This window comes from Ursus maritimus, unplaced genomic scaffold (genome assembly GCF_017311325.1).
Source record: "Ursus maritimus isolate PB19 unplaced genomic scaffold, ASM1731132v1 scaffold_25, whole genome shotgun sequence".
NCBI classification, from domain to species: Eukaryota; Metazoa; Chordata; class Mammalia; order Carnivora; family Ursidae; genus Ursus; species Ursus maritimus.
This window is the reverse complement of record NW_024425008.1, coordinates 19,680,688-19,702,893: the sequence shown is the minus strand read 5'-3', so window position 1 is coordinate 19,702,893 and position 22,206 is coordinate 19,680,688.

The following is a 22,206-nucleotide window of genomic DNA, read 5'->3' as shown; positions in this document are numbered from 1 at the left end:
AATTAAAATATAGTGTATTATTCATTTCAGAGGTAGAGTTTAGTGATTCATCAGTCTTATATAACACACAGTGCTCATTACATCACATACCCTCATTAATGCCCATCACCCAGTTACCCCACCCCCCCTCCCTTCAGCAACCCTCAGTTTGTTTCCTATAGTTAAGAGTCCCTCATTGTTTGTCTCCCTCTCTGATTTTGTCTTATTTTATTTTTCCCTCCCTTCCCCTATGATCCTCTGTTTTGTTTCTTAAATTCCACATATGAGCAAAATCATATGATAATTGTCTTTCTCTGATTGACTAATTTTGCTTAGCATAATACCTTCTAGTTCCATCCACACTGTTGTAAATAGTAAGATTTCATTTTTTGATGGCTGAATAATATTCCATTGTGTGTGTGTGTGTATATACACACACACACATATATACTACATCTTCTTTATCCATTCATCTATCAAGTGATCATACTTATCTTATCTCTTTACCTTCCTCTCAAAGGGCTCCTGAAACTTTTAATTATATAGGACTTTGTAAGATGCAGAAGTGAGGAATATATATAGATGATTCCATGTAGCCAGGAATTATGCTGCTTTCCCACTATGGTATATTAATTCCTTTTCTTACTCTTCAGTTAGTTCAACAGATTTGTTATGAACTCATTTGGTGTAGACACTATGTGCTAAGCCCCTGGGATACAAAATATTTAGGCTACCTTTAGTTGTTTCCCAGATTACTGTCCCAGTCTCTTAGCCAAGGTTCTTGCTTCTGGTCTCACCACTTCACCATTACATCTTCTCCCAACTTGTTCTTCAAATTACAGATTGAGTTACCTTTCTAAAATGCAAATTCTATGCTGTTACTTCCATGAATAAAATTCTTTTTGATAAAACAATTATCAATTGTTTTCATGATACAGTGCTAGCTTCTTGGCAGGACATCTGAGATTCTCATGAGCCTGCTACTGCTTGCCTTCCAACCTCATCTTTGACCACCCCTCAGCATGCCTCTGATTTGACGCCACAGTCAAACAACACTACTTGTAATTATCTGAAAGCACCATGTTCTTTCTTATCTCAAGTTCTTTGCAAAAGGTGCTCCCTTAACCTGGATTTCTTTCTACCCCTTTTCATGTGGTCAATGCCTACTCATCTTTCCTGACTTAATGGAAATGTCACTTCCTTTGGGAAGCTTTCCATAATGCTCCTTATCTGCTACTGCAGGCTTTACATCTTTCTGAAGCACTTAAGTCTTGGATGGAAACATAAACTTATGCACCTCTGCTCTTTGTTTCCTTGGTACCTTGGACTTTCACCATCAATATTATAGCTGTGTGTATATCCTCACACTTAGCACTTACTGTGGCCAGGAATTATTTTCCACTTGTCATTATTTCATCCTTAAAAAACTCTATGTGGTAGATATTATTGCCATCATCTCATTTTTAACTACATTTAATTAATTTTCCTAGATGTTTTAGGAATGGCAGAACTAAGATTTAAACCTTCATTGGTAAGACAACAGAGCTTGCTTTATTCTTTCTTATGATACAGTGTAATAAATTCCTTCTTCTTCCTATCTCTTGCTTATTCAACTTTAAACTTTTTGAGATAAGGAGTAATGTTTTTATCACAGTTACATCTCCAGGGCATAGTACAATGTCTTTCATGCAACACATTTTGAGAACACAGAGAATGAATAGGGAGGCCTTTGCACCACTCTTAAGTTGCTCATAGAACTAGAGAGTAGACATCTAAAAATGTAGTTTTGGTATAATAAGATAAATGCACTATTATAGGTAAGCATGGGTTACTATGAGAGTGAAGAAGAGGGGCCCATAGACTAGACTTTGAGTTCTTGTCTTCCTAAAAGAAGTGATGTTTGAATTGAATATGAACAGACTAACTTATTTCCACTAAATTGGTATCTAGGGGAAATTTAAGTAATATAATCCTCTCCATGACAAAAAATTAAGGATAAACTCCTGTCATATTTTTGAAATACTTGGCATGTGGCATCTGGAATGTGAATCTATTAGTCATATTTTTTATAAAAAAACAAACAAACAGTTCCATGAGTTGATTGATATACCATTGCTGAGTTATTGTTAAGACATGGTAACATATTGGGGGGTCAAGGACTAGATTGTAAAATTTTTGTTTTGACATTTTCTCATGACAAATGATTATTATTAGGATCTGATTGAATAAAAACTCTAAGACTTCAAGAATAGGCTAGGTTGAAGGCTCATGAAAGGTCTTTCCAGACCTGGTAGTCTCTGATCCTCAATTTTGCCAATTTTGCCAGTGATTTCCTCTGAGAACATAGTAAAATAGTCACTGTTTTAAAAATCATAGTCTGAATAAATAAAGTAGTATTGTAGAGGAGATGAGTGCAACTTTGAATTCAAATGAACTCCTGAGATGGGTATCATCAATAGACCCAGTTTCTAATGGTCACTAACACCTATGGCAACCAGGACCGCTGTCCTTGGTGCTGACAGTGATGTTTACATTGATGCTCTTTGCATGAGAGTGAGTTGGAGTGGGGGAGAGGGAGAGTTTGAGCATTATCCTAGATACAGGAAACAAAAAATCTCTCATTTAACCAGTAAAATCACTTTTACTCTGCTAAGCCCATGTAGGTAGCTTCAAAGTTTTTCTGGGATTATTCATTTATTAATCAAGTTTATATTTTTAACAGTAACAAAATTTTTACATGAAGGTTCAAAGTCATTCCCCTTTAATGTTTTATTTTCCATGTTGATTTCTTGGTTTGCCATTTTAGATTTTGTATGCATATCATGTCAGGGAGTTTCTTCCTTCTATTTCAGCAAATTTAGATACCCATTTTACATTATTTCTTTGTGTTCACCTTTCCATAGACATGGAGGATATTAGTTCAGTTTCTCTGAATATAAAAATAAATCAAGTTGAAATTAATCTGTTTGTGTAAATGGAAATTGTTTGTTATACCTCATTTCTTCCTCTACAACAATGTATCTGATCCTCCTCTCTATTCTTAATAACAACCCAAATTCCTTGGGCTGATGATATTATTTGTTGGTCAGCATGGAAGAATACCATGAGTCATTGTCTTCTGCTTTTTATTTTTTTAAGTATTATAAAGATTTTGCCTAATTTCTCCATTTTTCTTAACATTTTACTGCTCCTAGGTCAGTAAATTTCACACCAGCCACTTTCTTTCGGGCTACTTATTTATTTCCCATTTAACTTTTCTTATGCAACTCATTTCCCCCCCAATTTTCTCCCTAGTTTTCTTAGAAATATTTATTTCCCTCTCTTTGTCCTGCTTGTTAGAAAAAAAGAGGTTAATCCAGACTTCAGTATATGAGTTTTGATGGCAATATCTCTATAGTAAAGGGAATGAAAGCCGAAAGCTTTGAAATGGAATTAGGGAGAATAAAGTACCAGTGCATTGAACCTCTAAACTCGCTGAAAAATGTGCAGTAAATGCATTCAGGGTCCTTAAAAGTCAACATATACTTCCTTATCTTTCTCTAACTAAGCTTACTTTCACCAAAGAACAAATTCTTTATCTTTTCAGTTTTTTTCCCTCTTTCTTTCTTTTTATTTTTTGGTGTTCCAAGGTTAATATATATATATATATATATATATATATATATATATATATATATATTTTTCCTTTTTTAATGCAATTTTACAATATTTCAGTTTCAACTGAAATTTACAAGCTTTTGTGAACTGGACCTTATAGATGATGCATATCATCTCATTATGTCTTTGAGGTCAAAACAATCAGCATATAACTTTTGGAAAATATTCATTTCCATCATGGGAGTGCCTCTGTATTAATTTCTTATGCTTGATGGTTTTTATTAAATATTTCATTGCCATCCATTTTAAACACTGAATGCCTCCATTTCCTTTGCATCAAACAAATAACCATGTTAGTAGGTTTTTCTTTATTCACACTCCATTTTTAATATCTGTTCATTTACTCACATGACAATCATTCATGACAATTATTAATAGAGTGCCTAGTACATACCAGGCATCATACTAAGTCCTGGGACAGAGATGTTTAAGAAATAGTCCGTATCTCAAGTATTCATGCTCTAGTAGGGGATGCCAGATGAACAAACATAATTATGAAACTGTTAACTGAATTATAACAGAGGTACAGAGCACCATGGGAATATAGGAAAGGGAACCAATTTATCTACTGGGTCCAGAGCCGGAAACCTCATGATATGACCTTGAAGAATTGCCCCTAATAGCTGATCAGTGATTACTGGACGTGATTGTGATACATTTGGTGTGGTAGTATGGCTTTGGAATCAGGCAGATCTGTAAACAAATTCTGGCTGAGCCACTTTCTAAGAGGTTTCTCTTTGAGAGTCAGTTTTTTCATCTACTCCATGGGAGTGATGACTCTTGCCTCACATAATGTGGTTGAATAAGATAACGATGCTCGTACCTTTTCTTTAAGCCTCTTCCCATGAAATTTGAGAGACCAAGAGCAGTGGAAGGACCAAATTCTGAAAAAATCACACTTGGTAATACACAAATCCCTACCTAAGCTATTTACATGCCTAATTCTTTTGTCACCACAATCTTATGAAGTACATATTATTATTTCTAGTACCCCTGATTCACAAGGAAGAATACAGGAGTTTAGAGGAGTTAAATGTTTTGCCCTGAGGATGTGGTTAGTGAAGAATAGAGCAAGAGTTTGAACTCAGATCTGCATAGCACTGAAGCCCCAGTCTTTATCCATTCCTACACTCTTGCTCTCTGCCCTGCTAGGGTGAGTTGAAGTTGTTGAGTATGGTAGACATTTGTCGCATGGATTTGGGTTTCCGAACAGAAGAGTAGGTTAGATATTAGATTATACATTCTATGGGGAAATGTGGCAACTGTATTTTGCTAAACCAAACACCCAACATGTTGCACAGGATTTAATACCCAGAAGGCACTTATATTTGTAAAAGTGAAGCCTAAGCTGATGTATCAAAAGACTCAAAACACAGATGTTTATTTTCTTCTCACATTACAGTCCCTGGCAGGTAGGTAGGCCTGACAGCCATTCTCAGTAAGTAGGCTGGAGAAAGCAGACGTTCAGGTCAAGGATTTTCTTTAAAGCAAGTAATGTCAGAGTTGCCGCTATCACTTCCATTCACTTCCTATCAGTGCAAACAAGTCACCACATCTCTGTAAGATGGGCTGGAAATTTTAGGTTCTTGTTGGACAGCGACTTGCTCAGGAAGGAGAGGAGATAGATTTGGGGACACTACCATCAATTTCCATTACAGTGCTCAATGAACACCTATTGAATGAGCAAATGAAGAAAATCAAAGCCTGTGAGTAAACATGGGCCCCAATGAGGCCAAGACAAAGATGTTAGCTTAATCCACAAGCTTACAGACCCATGTCAGTATGCCAATATGTCTTTCTAGCTAATTCTTTCCAAAACACATCTTTAGTCGTAGCTACCTATTGTAAGTATCTCTTCACTATAGTGTTTTCCTTTAATCTATGGCTGTCAACTTTTCTCTTGAATGTCAGAATGGGATCGAAGCCACAGAAGAGTTTTTGTGAGCTCCATGGATTATGCTGCTTTCTTAAGGCAGATAAAGTGACAGGTTGTACAGCACTTATCTGTATCACCTGTCAGGGACTCTTCATCCTGGGGCAGAGGAGAGGATCAGGAGTTTTAGCTGGTTATTTGTGATCCTCTTCAGGACCCCTGTGTTGGCATTTGGAGAGAGTATCTCTGACACTGGCAAAATGTGGTTTTAGTTCTAAAAGAAAGTACTGGAAGTTTTCTACCTCTGGACTTCTAGACTCTGTCAGATCAATATCCTAGCTGGGAACTCCATCTCAGCAACTTCTTATGTTCTGTAATGTAACACTTTCTTTGTTTCATTTGAGAGTTTTTCTCACAGCCGCTGCAGGGGCATGCAATCATATGACGCCCGACTGGTAGCAGATAATTCACCCCACACAGAGCGTGACCACTCTTGTCTGTTGCCTGAGGGTATGGCAGATCCTTATTAATTTCACTGAGGCAACAGCAGAATTACAATAGACTTTGTGAATGTAGAAGAGAAAAAGCTACATTTTGGGGAAGTAGTCAGTGAGGCTGTATTCTTCCAGACTTACCAAGGTGGAACCTTTTTCTCTCACTTGTAAGGTGAAAAAATAAAGAACAACTACTGAAACCTTATATCCCTTTAAGCTCTTTCATTCCTAAGAGCTTAAAGTGACTCTGAAGTCCTACATCTCATTTATTTCCACAACATCCCTGTGGAGTCAGAGGCTAGTTTTCTTTTACTGTCCAGAGGGAAGGTAATGCCCTGAGAACTTAAGTGATTTGTATTCAAAGTCAAAAAGTGAGTCAAATTGTAAAGCCAATGTTTAAAATCAGGTGTTCTGACTCCTTAGCTAGGGGCTGCTCTAAGAGGACAGTATTTGGGGAAGAAATAGCTGGGAGAATTCAAGATATATGATAAAGACACATGTGTCATGTTATATCAAGGTTCAGATCTGGTAATGTTTCTTAGTTCAGAGATTTTTAAAAAAATGCTCCCAATGACTCGACAATATTTAATGATGTGAACTGTTCTCCCTCTCTTAAACCACAGGCACAGGGATCATGATTCTGTATTTCGTCTGGAATGATGCCGTGAAACCAGAATTCCTAAATAGCATTAATGCTTTCATATAGTTCAGGAAGAATGGGGCACATTGGCCATGCACATAATTGATGCTCATTAAATTGTTGTAGAATAGAATAGTTGTTACAACAAATTGACAAGTAGATCTAGATTCACTTAATAGACTTGTAGGTTGGAGCAGGGTCTCTTTAACTCCTATGTTACTTTGTGCAAATTAGGAAAAGTGCTTTTCTTTCAGGTGGACACAGCCCTAAGACAGGATGCATAGCTTGGTGAGCAGAACCCTGGCTGAATTTCAGCTTCAATTATCTATCCCCTCAACTGGATGCTCTTTGTGGCAATCTTGGGGTTGAATAACACCCTTCAGAGTCATTTGGCCCACTTCTCCCCATTCAGGAAGTATAACATCATTCCTACCCTGCAATAGAAGTGAATCCATTTTTAAAGACTTCTTGGGAAGCTATTTTCACAGCCCCATCAGTTACTCATAATACTATTCTGGAGTCCCTGAGGTTAGGATAAGGTTCATCTGCATATGAAGGGCGACATCCTAAGGGATTGGTCACAGAGAGGAAACTGACATTTACACTTAATTCTTCAGGAGGTCAGTCTTAGGTGCTATGTAGCTGTCAGCACAGAAACGTCAGAGAGATCATGGGAATACCTGTGTTACAGTAGGGCCTTCTCATAGGTTCATCCTTCTAATGGAGGGATAATTTGTCTGCCTTGCCTTTATTACCAACTTTCAGGTGGGACCTGAATTAGTATGCTCAACCATAAAACAGATGGGAAAATAGGGGATTAAAAGACATTAAATACATTAAAAGTAGAACTTTAGCAGATCTCTTTGGTCTCAAATGAAATGCACTATATGATGGGCAGTGGTCTCCTCTCTGGAAACAACAGCAACAATCAGGACTGCGTAGATTATGAGCTTGTGGATTTAACAAGCTTCATGGAAGGCCCATTTATAATGAGCTTTCCACTGGAAGTGGAGAACCTCAGAGGGAAGTGTTGGGATATAGATATATAGCCTGGCCAAACTTCAGACAGCCATTCAGAGGAGCAAGCCTTAAGTTGCCCTCAATCAGGACTTCAGGGATCTGCAGGCAATGAAGATCGCAGGAAGCTCCAGAGTCCCCAGGATATAGCTCGTTCCTACAAAGGGAGTGGGTTCCTACAGAAGCTCTCTTTCTTGAGCTCTCTTAATTTCGGTAAGAATATAATTGTTAACCCACGGTCACACTAATGTTTGATGATGGGTGTATTTTAATTCACAGATGAAGAAAAGGAGGTAAACACACTTGTTCAAATGGCATTAACAAACTTTTAAAACTTCCGGTTCTGTCTTTTCTGCTAAACCTGATAATTTCTAAGCTTGAACAAAGAAGTCCGTGGAATATGAATCAGTACTATTTTGTTGTGTGCCTCCAAAGTGAATGCTGACCATGTGTATCAATTACTGTGTAAAGTTCTGTGTGGCCTGAATTGTATCCCCCTAAAATGGTGAAGACTTAACCTCCAATATGACTGTATTTGAAGACAGGGCCATCGTGGAGGTCAAGTTAAATGAAGTCGTAAGGGTGAGTGTCCTTTAAGGACTGGTGTTCTTATAAGAAGAGGCCCTAAAGATCTCTCTCCTCATGCATGCATATGAAGAAAGGTCATGTTAGGACACAGTGAGAAAGTGGCCATCTGCAACCCAGGACGAGAGGCCTCACCAGAAACCAACTCTGATGGCACTAGGATCTTGCACTCCTGCTCTTCAGTTCTGTGAGAAAATAAATTTCAGTTGTTTAAGCCGCTCAGTCTGTGGCAGCCCTAGCTGACTAATACATCAAGTCAGCTCGAATAAGCTTCTTAATCAGGGAGATGGTACTATTTTGGAAATTCAGTATAGTTATGAATGGTATAGGTTTTAGAGCCCAACGGTGTTACTTCAAATCCCAGATCTACCACTTACCACTTAAGTGATCCTGTGCAAGTTCTCAACTTTTCTGTGCATTATGCTTTTCCATCCACAAGGTGGTAATAATAATAGTATCTTTTTCCACTGGCTGTGAAGAGGGTTAAATGAGTTAGTATTTAAAAGTTGCAGAGTGCCAGGCACAGAGAAAACAATATGAAGAAGCTATTGCTATTACCTCAGTCCTCAGTTGAAGACACTGAGGCTTAGGGAGACGAATTCACTCAAGATCATTCTGGTATTAAATGGGGATGTATCCCTACTGGAACCAGATTATTTGCAGAAACCAAGTCCTTAACCTTTATACTACATTGGTGCTGGCAAAGGACCATCAAACGAGAAATGCAGTTAAAACTTTTTTCTAAGTAGACTAACAATTTTGAAATTCGCCTGCTTACATTGCAGGACGAGGGCTATGGTGGGACTTATTCTACACCCCTTTATTTTGCTGAAATTGCCAGAGTTGGAATGCCTGGCAGAGAAGGGGTCTTTGATTATTTCTCTTCCTTCTCAACACTGTCCTGACTTGCTTTCACTTGTCTCAGCCATCCTTGGAAATGTCCAAAATGCAGGATGAGTACATGCTTACCATAAAGTACACGGGGAAATCTGGCTCATAGAAAATGCGACCTAGGAAACAGTCAGTGGGCACACGGGCTTTGAGGATTCCAAGGCGACCTCAGCTCACTAGATTCATTCCATTTCTTCCATTGGGCAGTGAGACTTAGATGGGTTGTGACATGTTGAGGGATGCTGGTTTCTGTGCAGCTTCTTGTCCTCTGTGGCAAAACTGAATATTGGGAACAAGCACGAAATCCCTGTCAGTTTTGTCTCCCGTGAACTGTTACTCTGCCCTCCATGGTTGCACTTCTGCTGGCTCTGGCCTTGGTTCTCTGGTTGCCGAAGCTGTGACAGCAGCTGTGCCACCTTGTGGGAAGCTACAGGCCACATAACTGTTGAATATTTAGTATCTTCTTGACCTGAGACCCTCATGCATGCTAAATCCTCTGCAGTGTGGCCAGAGGGAGGGGAATTTAATTGCTTTGGCTGATGATAGACCATCTTCTCCCCTTTGCTTCTAAACTTTTGCCAGACACCTTTTCTAACTCATTTGATCTTCCAAGATCCTTTCTCTGTACCCACTTGGTCCTTCAATTCCTACTTCTCTCCATATTATGCCCTGTGTTTCCATCTCTTAACACCTAACAGTAATTCTCCATTCTACTTCAAGGTCATTGAGGTTAAGCATCATGCATGCATGTGGCCTCAGATGCCATGTTAGGCTGGCCACTGGAGATATCTACCAGACACTATTTCTTTCTCTATACTGAATGAATGAACCAGTGAATGAATTAATGGATTATACTCAGTTGCTCTTTAGAGGACCTAGCAATATATACTTCCATGTTACAGACTAATGGAAGATAAAGGATTGAAAAGATATTTACATGTATACACACGCTGCTTTGAAACATGGCCAAAAGTCAGCATCTTCTCGGGCAAACTGGCAATACTTGGAACTTGATAACTTTCAAATTTGTAAGGTGCTGGCAGATGCTAAGACTATGGCTTAATTGATATTCTCTAGCTTCTTCAATTGTCAGAACTAAATGCTATTCTGAGAGGGAGCTCTGATATTCCCATGGTAACAGGGCTCCATTAAAGGCATGACATCACAAAGCTGTCCTTGTCTGAGGACACCTGGGAATTTCAGGTATAGACAGAAATACCCTTAAAGGTAAATAATACATACATATTCTGTGTAATTATGTGCACGTGCATAGATATGCCTAATGTAGCCACACCTTTCATTTGGTCCCATTTATCATTAGACTTTTAACGACTCAGATCTCAAGTGTGGATGTAGTGTGAGGTGCTTTCTCTTCTTAAAGAAGAGCTCATCTAAATTTTGTAATAAATATCTACCATTAATGTGGGGCTGCTCTTGGGCAGAAAAGAAAAAAAAATCAAATCCTTTCCTTGTCTACTTACCATTACTTGTAACACAACTCAGGGAATATTGATTCTTAGCACACCCTCTAAAATGGATAAATACATTGTCTTTATGCAAAATTATCCAGCACCATGCCCCTGGCTGGCCATTCATGACTTAGGTCAGTTCCAGCAGCGCGCCCGAGGGAGTAGTTTAGAGTTATAAGAAAGGATTATACAGACAACCTGGGCAAGTTCACCTAGAGTGTCTTTCTTTACTTGGTTAAAAAATTAGTCAAAATGTTTAAACCGTTTGTTATTTTGTAGTTGCCTCTGAATACTTGGCACGATATCTGAAAAAGGAAGTTTTTGTTTTTGTTTTTTTTTTTTTTAAAGAAAAAAACGGAAGGGTCGGTGGATTTGAGAATGGTCTTGATACCCTCGTCGTTGGTATCATCCCTTTGCTTCTTTACGGATTCCCTTCTTATCAGAGACAATGCTTTTAATGTGTCCATTTCATCTTATACAGTGCTGTCAGGAAAGGCACGAGGCAGACTGGATTAGCTCTGAGAATGTAGGAAAATATGACAAGGTGAAAGGCTAGTTATGAAGTTGGTTAGCTCATAAATAATACAAACTTGACGGGGTTTGTAAGAAGAAACTGGGAACAATTTGCATAGCCTGTGTTGTAGGAGCAAGTGTGTCTAAGTGTTTATGCTGGCTGAAGAGGTGCTTCCAGCCCGAGGATTTGCCAAGGTGGCTTTTCTCTAGGGGTGCTTTTAAAGGCTCTTGCTGCCCTTCCCTCCACCCAACCCCCCTCACCCTTCCCCATAAATTCCTTGGAATTGTTAAAGATGTGAGGCTGAACAACGCCCAGCAGCTTTGCTTATGACAGCGAGTCACACGGAGTTCTTTTACATGAAAATCTAGTGCTGTCTTTCTAAATAGTATCTATGTATGGTCCCTTCATTGACATTCACATTTTGGCTATGAGAAACAATTTGCTACATTTTCTCCATTTCAAATGAGTCCCTATCAGCGGTCTCCATGAGGATTTTCCTGAGGGCTAGGTGAGCAAAGTATCTGAGGATTAAAAATTGCTTTATGTCTGTTAAATCCCATACAATTGTAAGTAAATTTCTTTTTTTCCCCCAGTGGAAAAAAATGTTCATCTAGAAAATTAAGCTGGAAGGAAACTTAAAAAACGTATAATCCCTTCACTTTTCAAACATGAAACGAAGCCAGAAGAAGAAACTAAGTCGTGCCACTAATTTGTGGCCGAACTGAAGCAGGAAACCAGGCATCCAGTTACTAGTTTGTTGCTAACACAATGTACATTCAGTATATGTACACCTGTAATATCTGTGTATGTATATTCCTGCATCTTAGCAATAAACTATTCACATTTACCTGTGTGTGTGTGTGTGTGTGTGTGTGTGTGTGTAGCTTGAATTCTAATTTTATCTAACCCCTTATGACTCCAAATGTGGTCTGCAGACCTGAAGAATTGCCATCACCAGGAGCTTATTAGAGATGAAGAATCTCGGGCTCTCCCCGAAACCCCTGAATCACAGCCTGCCGTCTAATAGGATCCCCAGGTGATTCATACGCATTACACTTGAGAAGCACTGTTCTAACAGTCCCTGGTTTTCTGTAATAATGAAGTACAGTGATTTCGAGTCCAGAGATAATCCAAGACATTCATTATATATGTTGATTTCTCATCTCTCTTTTCTCTCTTGCACTAAATTTTCCAGTCCCTTCCAGCTGCTATAAAATAAAATGATACTGAAACTTAACACTGCCGCCCTGCTTTTGGTGGAAAGGGTTGCCTTCAGTTCCGATTTTGCTTTCCTCTCTTCAAATAGTAATTGTTAGTATGTATCGCATGTTTGTGCCCCAAAGTGCACGATGTTCCTTGCATCCATGATCTCTTTTAATCCATGCAAAGATGGCATGCGGATGTAATGATCATAATCTCCATTTTTCGGAACAGGAGACTGAGGCTGAAAGAGACTGAGTGACAAGATGTCTCATTGGACTCAAACTGAGATTGAGCTCATTTCAGGGTGTGGGCGTTAAGCACAACATACATTGCTTTTGCAATTCAAAGTTCTCATTTGCTCTTTCTTCCAAGCATCTACGCATCTAGAAAATGAAATTACCTTACCAAGTAAAAACCAGAAGTCAAACGTAGTACAATGCCTAGTATATGGTGGGCACTCGAGAAATACTTGGTGGATATATGTATGAATGAATGAAAGAAAAGGCCCACGTCTCCGTAATAAGAAAGTACTTGTCTCTCTGCGACACCAAGAGAAGGGGCAGATGTCCAGAGGAAGGGATAGCTCCCATTTTAGGGCAGCTGATGTTTCTTTGGGGTCCCTAATCCCACTAACCCTCTTTCTGCTTTCCTTTACCTTTCTTTGACCTGCATATCACCACAAATGCCTGATGGTTTTTCCACATTTTCAGTTTTCATTCTTGTCCTCTTGTCTTAACAGTAGTCTGCCCGGGGGACTGAGACCAAATCTAGTGACATCCTTGGAGGCCCTGAGCTACTATTTCAGGGATTCCAAGAAAGTCCCATTAACCCTTAATCCTCTTCCATTTCTAGGGAATTGCAGAGCTAGACCACCAAGCTTTAGGTTAAAACTCTATGTTATTAGGCTTTTGTACATTGTGTCAGTGAAAGATCAAGAACCAGTCCCTGAGCAGTAAAGAAAAATATAGGGATGCTGAATGCCTGGGACTCAGAGGGATGAGGGGGGAGGAAAAATGGAGGCTGATCCATCTGAAAGATAAGTGGCTTGTTACCCACTTTAAAGCAGCACTGGCTCTGAAGACGTAAAGGGCAGTGGGGCCAGTGCAGGGCAGGCCCCCTCTACCCCGAACACTGGCCTTGACTTCGGTGCTGCACCCCTGTTCTGATTTGGTACAAGGAGACAAGAGTCACGCCCTGAAGCAATGCAGTTAGGGTGTTTAGCTATTTATTTCCTTTTGTTTGGGAGGTTTAAGAAAAAGATTCTCAATTGGTGAAGTGGCAAACTGTCCTCTGTGCAGATAGGTTCAAAAGGGCCAAGGAAGGAGAGTACACCTCACATCTGCTTGGATGGTTTGGTCCGCAGTCTCCTTCCTGGCTTGGGCTCTTCATTCTGGTCAGTGGTGCTCTTGACTTTGGGGACAACTCCCCCCCACACACACATGTTGCTCCCCTCCCCCTCCCCAGACCTTCGAAGGCTCTGCATTAGATAAGTCCCCAACACAGATGACCCCCTGCAGGATGGGAAAGCCATAGGCACACCTAGCTTAAAGAGTGTTTTGGGATTTTCCAGAGGACACTTTTCAAACGTCTAAGCTGCCAAGAGTGATCTGAATGTCATCCACTATTTTACTATTTTTATTTGGTAAATGATTAATATATTAAAAAGAGTTCTTGCCCCATATGCATTCATTGATTATGTGTGTGTGTGTGTGTGTGTGTGTGTGTGTGTGTGTGTTTGATTTAGTTTCTAGGGTAGAAAAACATCTTTGTGACAAATTTATGGTCCTTCAGCTAGGAATAGATGAGAAATTGATTTAAGTTTCTTCATTCATTCAACCCAGATACGTGGAGCATCAGCCACATGCGGACTTTATGCAGGAGTTGGAGATAAAGAAACAAAATGCAGCCTCCGCTTTTAAGGAATTCCTAGTGTAGTGAACAAGAGGTAGGTATGCAATCAGGTAATTGTAATACAATGTCACAAATGATAGAGCAGAGGTGGCAACGGAGTATTATGGGAATGCGGAGCAGGGAGGGGCAGGCTCTGTTTGGGAAATCAGCTGGTTTTATGGGAAACATGCTGTCTGCAGATGGTGAAGTTGTAATACTTAATTTCCACATTATATCTCCAACCTTGAGATGACATTTGATTGTTTAAGGGCTAAGCCACAAATCTTCCCCTGATCTGTGGTCCCTCTGTAACTCAGGGAACAATTACAATCAGCTGGAATGCATCAAGGCAAATAGGGTAGGGTTCAAAGTAAAAGCCACTCTCTGCTGACGTGGGTCGGCTCCTGGCCGCTGCAGAGAGCACTTAATTTTATAGTTTTTCTGATTAAGGCTTTCCGCAGCCGCTCCTTCAGTAGAACAGGTAAGCAAAGCAAACAAGCTAGAAGCAACGTCACAGATCCTGTAGTTCAGTCTTCCCTGCTTCTGGCATACTTAGCAGGATGTCGTCTCCCTGGTGCACAAGGAAAACAAAATTGCTTGCATGAGGCCCTGGTTACAGCGAAGAAGGGGGGAAGCGGGAAGGAATTCAATCTTTGGCTTAGAGAAATCTAATTCTCTCAAGGTATATTGAAGTCCGCAAAGCAGTTATCTTTCTGAGCAGCTAGATACCACCTGGAAATGTAGCTCCTAATAGCCTTGGTGAGATTAAGTCAAGTTTCTGTGATTGTGGTCCTTACACGCAGGTCATGTAGGGTTTGATGCCCTCCCCCCCCCAGTCGGCCTGCCCCAGCAGTCCCTTTCACACTCCTCCTTTGCCCTGTGCTTTTCACCTCTTCCGGGCTGCTCCCAAGCCACTGGCATCTCTACAGGAGGGAGGAGGAATGAGTGGCTTGACAGCTTAGAAGGATTCGTTTAATAGTAATTGATGGAAGCAGCCCACGAAGGCCACCATTCTATTATTCTTGCAGCAAGAAAGGTTATCAGGGCTTGATAGAACCACACTCTCTTGCTGAAGTATTTTGTGACTGAGGGGACTTGGTGTTTACTGGACTTGCGAGGGAATTGGGAGACAAGTTGAAAGGGAAATTAATTTGAACTGTAATTGATGTCAGGTCAGTGATAGGACTGTGGGAGGGAGTAGAGTCGTGGGGTGGATTTTGCATGGGGTAGGCAATACCGCTCCAAAGTTGGCACTAGGTCCCTTTGCTGTAAGAAGTGTAATTTGTGAGCAAGGGGTCAATTTGTGGGTCTGGTGGGTCTGGTTTGATTATAATGGATGTAGCAGATTTTCAAATGGAAATACGGGTTGGTAAACATGTAAACAGATTTGGTATCACTTCATCTAATATTCTTCGCTTGTAACTGTTAATCTCTGAGGCAATTCAGGATCATTAGACAAAAGCTATTTCTGTAAACACTGCCTGAAATTATCCTTTGGATTTTTATTTCAGTCCAATGTTTCTTCTTTCTTTTTTCTTCCCTCCTTCTTTCCCTTTCTCCTTCAGTCCTTCCTTCTCTCTCTTTTATTCTTATTCTCTTATGACTTCGGTACCATCTTCCTACAGAAGTAGAGGGAATAATGTCTTCTAAGGATACCCTAAAACCCCTTCCCACAACTCAGGCTAAGAAGTGACTTTCCTGAAAAACCAGACTCCCAGATTCACAAGGAGGGTAGTTTTTTTCTTTTCTGGTCATTTGCAAAACAGACATACATTTATTATTGCCTAATGATTCCTGTAATTGTCAATGACATAAACCAACTCCAATTGACTTAAGGAAGACAAAGGAGAAAGATTTGTCTTGTAGAAATAGGAAGTTCAAGGGTCACTTTGGGGTTGCCTGTTAGATTCAGGATCTCAAAGTAGTCAGCTCCCCACCTCTGCCCCCATCTCTAGACTCAGTTTCTCCTTGTGTCCTTCATAGTGATGGGCTGATGGTGGCTCTAAGCTCATTGCCTACAGCATAAGAGTCAAAAAGAAGTTCTTCTTTCCCAAATTGTATATAACATTTTCTTGGAAGGAAAATTGATAGTCTCTGTCTTGGTAAATGTCTACTGTGGTTTAAGGAATGGGGGACAGTCATAGGTCAGGTCCTGTGTCCATTTGTATAGCTTCTGTGGGTAAGTGAGGCACTGTGGCTGACAATTTTGCTGGACAGCATGGAGTAGGAAAGGGACAGTTTTCAAAAAGAAAGAGGGGTGCTGAATAGACAAATATATCAGATATCTACTATGGTGTTGTCCTGGTTCTTTCTCTTTTAGGTGGCTAGAGTTCTGGGAGAAGATAATTTTCTCTCTGTAGGAATATAGTTTGATTCTTCTCTTTAGGTATTTTAAGTCCTGTAAATAATCTGACCTCAACTTACATTTTGAGCTTTATTTTCTATTGTTCCCTGAGTCATATCTAGGCTCTAGGGAGACATGACCACTCACTGTTCTCCAAATATTTTCTTCTCCAGGGTTTTGTATTGAGGGCCCTTGGTCATCAGAATTGGGGTAAACTGATCATTCACAAATTTAGAAGTAGAATATTTAAAATTTTTTTCTCTTTTTTTCCAAAATTGATCTAAGGGTCAGGTTTATTTTTTCTTCAGGATGCAATGCCCTGAATGGCATTTGAGTAATATCTTTTTTATCTGGTTCTTTCATTGCTATTTCAGCACTTAAGAACCACTGTGTTACGTTCTGCGTTGTGCTTGTCGACACTTTTATAGCCCTCTAATTAAATTTTTTCATTCTTCATTTGAAAATTATTTTTATCTCTCTTTTTCTTCTTAAATGTAAATATCCTGGACAATAGCAAAAAAAAAAAAAAAAAGGGACAAAGGCTTCAATTAATATGTAGTCAGAGGATAATTGCCATAGAAATAGTGACTATGGATGTCTAAGAAGAAAATCAAGCCCTGGACTAGAAAAGCCCTAAAGCTGCTCTAATATTTTGGTTAATGATGCCTTTGTTCATTTCTGTGTGTGGATTGTCATTGTGACAAAGCAGCAAAAGAAATAGGAATGAATATTAGAGAAGATACTGCAAAATTAGGATCCAGAGGAGCTCCTTTGAAACTGTGCTTGTTTTGAATTTTTTAAGGATTCTGAAAATGGAAGTATCTTAATTGTCTGTCTTTTATTCCTAGATCTTCAAGGACCACCAAAGTATAGAGGTGGGAAAATGTCCTTGTAATTTTGCCGTATTAATGCATTACTTTTGTTTCTAATACCTCTTTCTCTCATTTCCCATGCTGCACTCTTCAACCCTTCAAGACTTAACTCATGGTTAACTGTCTCAGTGAAGCTATTTCTGAGAGCCTCAGCTGGAATTACTATCTGCCATTCTCTAAAACAGTGGTTCTCAATGTAGTTACCAGACCAACAACAGTGACAATACCTGGGCTCTTTCTGGAGATGCACATTCTCCGCCACAACCTACTGATTCAGGAACTCTGGAGGTGAGGCTTAGCAACTTGGGGGTTCACAAGCACTCTGGGTTATTAAATGATACAGTTTGAATACCACAACTCTAAAGCTGAACTTTCTGTTTCATATTTACATGGAGAGTGTGTAACATCTGCTCTCCTAGATAACGTGCTCTGGGGAGGATGTCTGTGTCATTTTGATTTTTAGGCCCCAATAAAAGGTAAAAGACATTGAAACATGAAAGTCTGTAGATGACTAGGCATAATAGGACATAAAGCTTACATAAGAAAGAGAGAGGGAAACAGCCTAATCCAGTTTCTCAATTTTCCAATGTGCCTCCTGCTTTGATTGAATGGACCGGATAATTACTAAATCCCTATTTCACTTTATGTCCAAATCCCTGTTTTGCTTTATGTGGTGTCTGTCTGAGCACAGAACAGACGTGCTCTCCTGCTATAGTCACTAGATAGGTGTTCATTGATGGTGATCTGCTTCCGTTTCTGCAACCCAGCAGTTGTAATACTATTGCTTAGGGCTTTTGTGGAGTCTGCTGGTCAAGTTTAAGTAAAGGGCAAATCCACTTTAAATATATAGAACAGTCTATTAAACATTTTTTTTGTTCTTCAGAAGACACTGTTCCATCCCATCAAAACAGACTCTCCCTCACTTCAGGTGTTGCCCGGGAGGCTGCTGAGCTCTCTGGGTGTCTAAACTTGCCCTCTTGTCATCAGCTATTAAAACTGCTAAAACAGAAGAATGCTTAACCACTCCAGCTGTTAAAACATTAGTACATGCTTTGGTGAGCTCAAATTTAAATGCTTTGAATGGCCCTTTAGGGGATCTTCTTTTTTAACTTTGAGTTCAGTCAAAATTCAGCAATAGTTTTAACATCTTCAGTCCCTGGATGTGCTCATATTTCTCCATTTCCCCCTAAATGGTCCAGTTAGCCACTAGTTTGAGGATTAATTTTTAAGCTGTTAGTTTTGTATTTAGAATTCACCAAACTTTAATGACTTTTTGGCTTTGCCTTCTGTTTTTCACTCCAAGCCTTCCCAGATTTTTTTTTTTTTTTTAAATCTGCAATTCCAAATGATTCTTCCAGGATGAATCAGGACAGGATTCGTGAACAGGGCATCCGAGGGAGCCTTTTTCATCTTACCTGTCTACTAGGTCCAGCAACAATCAGCCTGCACCTTGTCTCTGTTTCCTGAACCTTACATCAATCCTTTTCTCTTTTGTAACTTCTTTTGCACTCATATTCCATGTTACACACATGCCGACTTCTTATACACTCTACTAAATTTTATAGGATTTTCCTTTAAACTCTCTGGTTTGCTCATTCTTTCATATATTCCCAATCCATTTGGACTTTCCTTAAGAAATGCATTCAATGTTCCTAAGTTTTAGAACTCAATCCATTACCTTTCTATAGAACTCGAGATTTCTGTTCTACCTTATTCAACTTGGTCGTCTAAGGTCCTGCTACTCAAAGCATGATCCATGTATCAGCATCATTGGCATTATCTGGGAAATGTCAGAAATGTTGGATCTAGCCCCCCCCCCAAACCTATGGAGTCAGAATCTACATTTTAACAAGATCCCCAGGTGACTTCTGTGCATGTTAAAGTCTGAGAAGCACTATTCTAACAGACATTTCACACTGAATTAGGCTAGAACAGAATTTTTTACTCCTTTTTCTATCCAGTTCCTCCCCAGGTGCTCTTCCCCATAACTACCACCACTCCCATCTCATTTCTTTCTTCCCCTCACTCCTCTCAGACATTCCATTAAAATGCCCAATGAGTCCTACCTCCAACTGTACCATGAATCCATTTGTACCATTCTTCATGACAACCGCTTTTCATCACTGTATTCACTATATCACTCATCACTGTTTTTGAGGTTATCTTATATTTCTGTACTCGTGTTTTGTCTTCATTCTACCTACCCCCCTGCAACTAAAAGGTAAAATCCTGAAGGGTAATTCTTTTTTTTTTTTTAAAGATTTTATTTATTTATTCATGAGAGAGAGAGAGAGAGAGAGAGAGAGGCAGAGGCTGAGAGAGAAGCAGGCTCCCCGCTGAGCAGGGAGCCCGATGCAGGACTCCATCTCAGGACCCCAGGATCACGACCTGAGCCCAAGGCAGATGCTTAACCGACTGAGCCACCCAGGCACCCTGAAAGGGTAAGTTCTTGTCTGTCTTGTTCTTCTCTGTATCCCTAGCACTTAAAATGATGAATGGCATGAGGAAGATGCTCAAAGAAACAGTAGTTAATTAATGAAGTTTTTATTTACATGACCCAAACAACATCTCTCTTGGATGAGATGCCTCATGACAATGTGAATAATTGATGAGCTGAGACTCAACACGGGCTTCTCCCTAGATCCCAAATTCTTACATGGAAAAATATTCCATACTAAAGAAGCAATTTTCATTTTGAGCAAACTGGCAGGTAAATTAATAATACTGAGAATCAAATGATTTGAGTTCATATCCATATTTAGTCACATACCAAATGTGTGACTCTGGATGTTAAATTTGAGTTTCAGTTTCCTCATCTATAAAAGGAGGGCATTGCATTACATGCAGGCTGTCTATCATATGTCTTCCTGATTGAACGCATTCTATGAAAAATGTTTTACCCACCCATTTCCCTTACCCCATTTTTCAATAATTATCTGGTATGTATCAACTAATATGGGTTCCTTGTGCTCCTGTTATTGATGCCAGCTATTATGATAACCACTCTGAATCAGTGATCATTTTTAATTGAACCTGAATATATTTAATTACATAATTTTGAGCTGTTCAAGTTTAATTGAACCAAAATTACATCCAGAAACTGGGCCACTATGAAAGATAACTGACAAAAAGGTAACATAGTATAAGTAAAGCTTATAATATATATACACGTAAAGCTTGATACACTAACTATACTAACTCATCTATTATGTTCTATTCTTTTATGCTAGTCATGAATTTTCTGTTTAGTGATCTTATCAACAAAGTAAACTTTATGTAGTCCACATTTGCATGGGTTTTTGATCATGGGACATACAGTTACAAATAAAAAACAATACTAATAAATTTTGAAACCTTTGGACTAGAGATTCTCTAAGATCTACCTACTGTTTTAAAACCTATAGATATATACGCATAGGTTGCTTTTAATGGTACATTAAATACCTTATAATAAATTACAGACGAATCTATTTAAGTAACTCAATAATGAAAAAATATTGACGTGAATAAGTTATACAGGATTTCCAGTCAAGATGAAGAGAGAAGGACCAAATTTACTCTTTTACTTGAAATAAAAACCAGACAAAGTTTATTAAATGACTATTTTTGAGATGTTGAGCAACAAAAGACAAATAAGACAAGCCCTAAAATTTCCCGATTGCCGTCTAGGCTGTGGCTCAGGGAAGAGGAATCCAGTTGAGCTCATCCTGAGTCAAAGAGATGCAATTGGGAGTCTGGGAAGGCCAAGGGAGCTGGAGCCAACAGAAGGAAAGAACCATAGTGATCTGAAGACCTCCATCAAACCTTTCTCTGAGTGTTGATCAGTGCCTGCATGAGGAACTACTGAGACTGGGGAAAAAACCATACAAAATGATGAGAGAGAAATGCTCAGAACTGACATAGGGCCTTGGAGGAAATGGAAAAGTATTGGTCAAAGGGTACAGACTTCCAGTTATAAGATCCACAAGTTTTGGGGATGTAGTGTATAGCATGGTGTATAGCTAATAGTACTGTGTTCTATACTTGAAAGTTCCTAAGAGAGTAGATCCTAAATATTCTCACCATAAAGGACAAATGGTAATTAGAAATTAGAAATTAGGGGTGCCTGGGTGGCACAGTGGTTAAGCATCTGCCTTCGGCTCAGGGCGTGATCCCGGCGTTATGGGATCGAGCCCCACATAGGGCTCCTCCGCTGTGAGCCTGCTTCTTCCTCTCCCACTCCCCCTGCTTGTGTTCCCTCTCTTGCTGGCTGTCTCTATCTCTGTCAAATAAATAAATAAAATCTTAAAAAAAAAAGAAATTAGAAATTAGCATGATGCTTACAGAAAAAATTGAAAAGTTGATTGTCTTCAAAATTAAGACAATCTGCAAAATTCAAATGAAACATAGACTGGGAGAAAATATCAGCGAGTCACATATAGAATGAAAGACTTCTATCCATAATATATAAAAATTCTCAAAATTCAACAGTAAGAAAAGGAACAACTTTTTTTTTTTTTAATGGGAAAGATGTTTGCATAGACACTTTACAAAAAAATATATGGACAGCAAATAAGCATGTAAAAAGATGCTCAACACTATGAGCTATTTGAGAAGTGCCAATTAAAACCACAATGAGGGGCATCTGGGTGGCTCAGTTGGTTAAGTATCCAACTCTTGGTTTTGGCTCGGGTCATGATCTCATGGGTCCTGATCACATGGGTCGTGAGCTGGAGCCCCACCTCAGGCTCTGCGCTCAGCAGGGAGTCTGCTTGAGATTCTCTCCTTTTGCTCCTCCC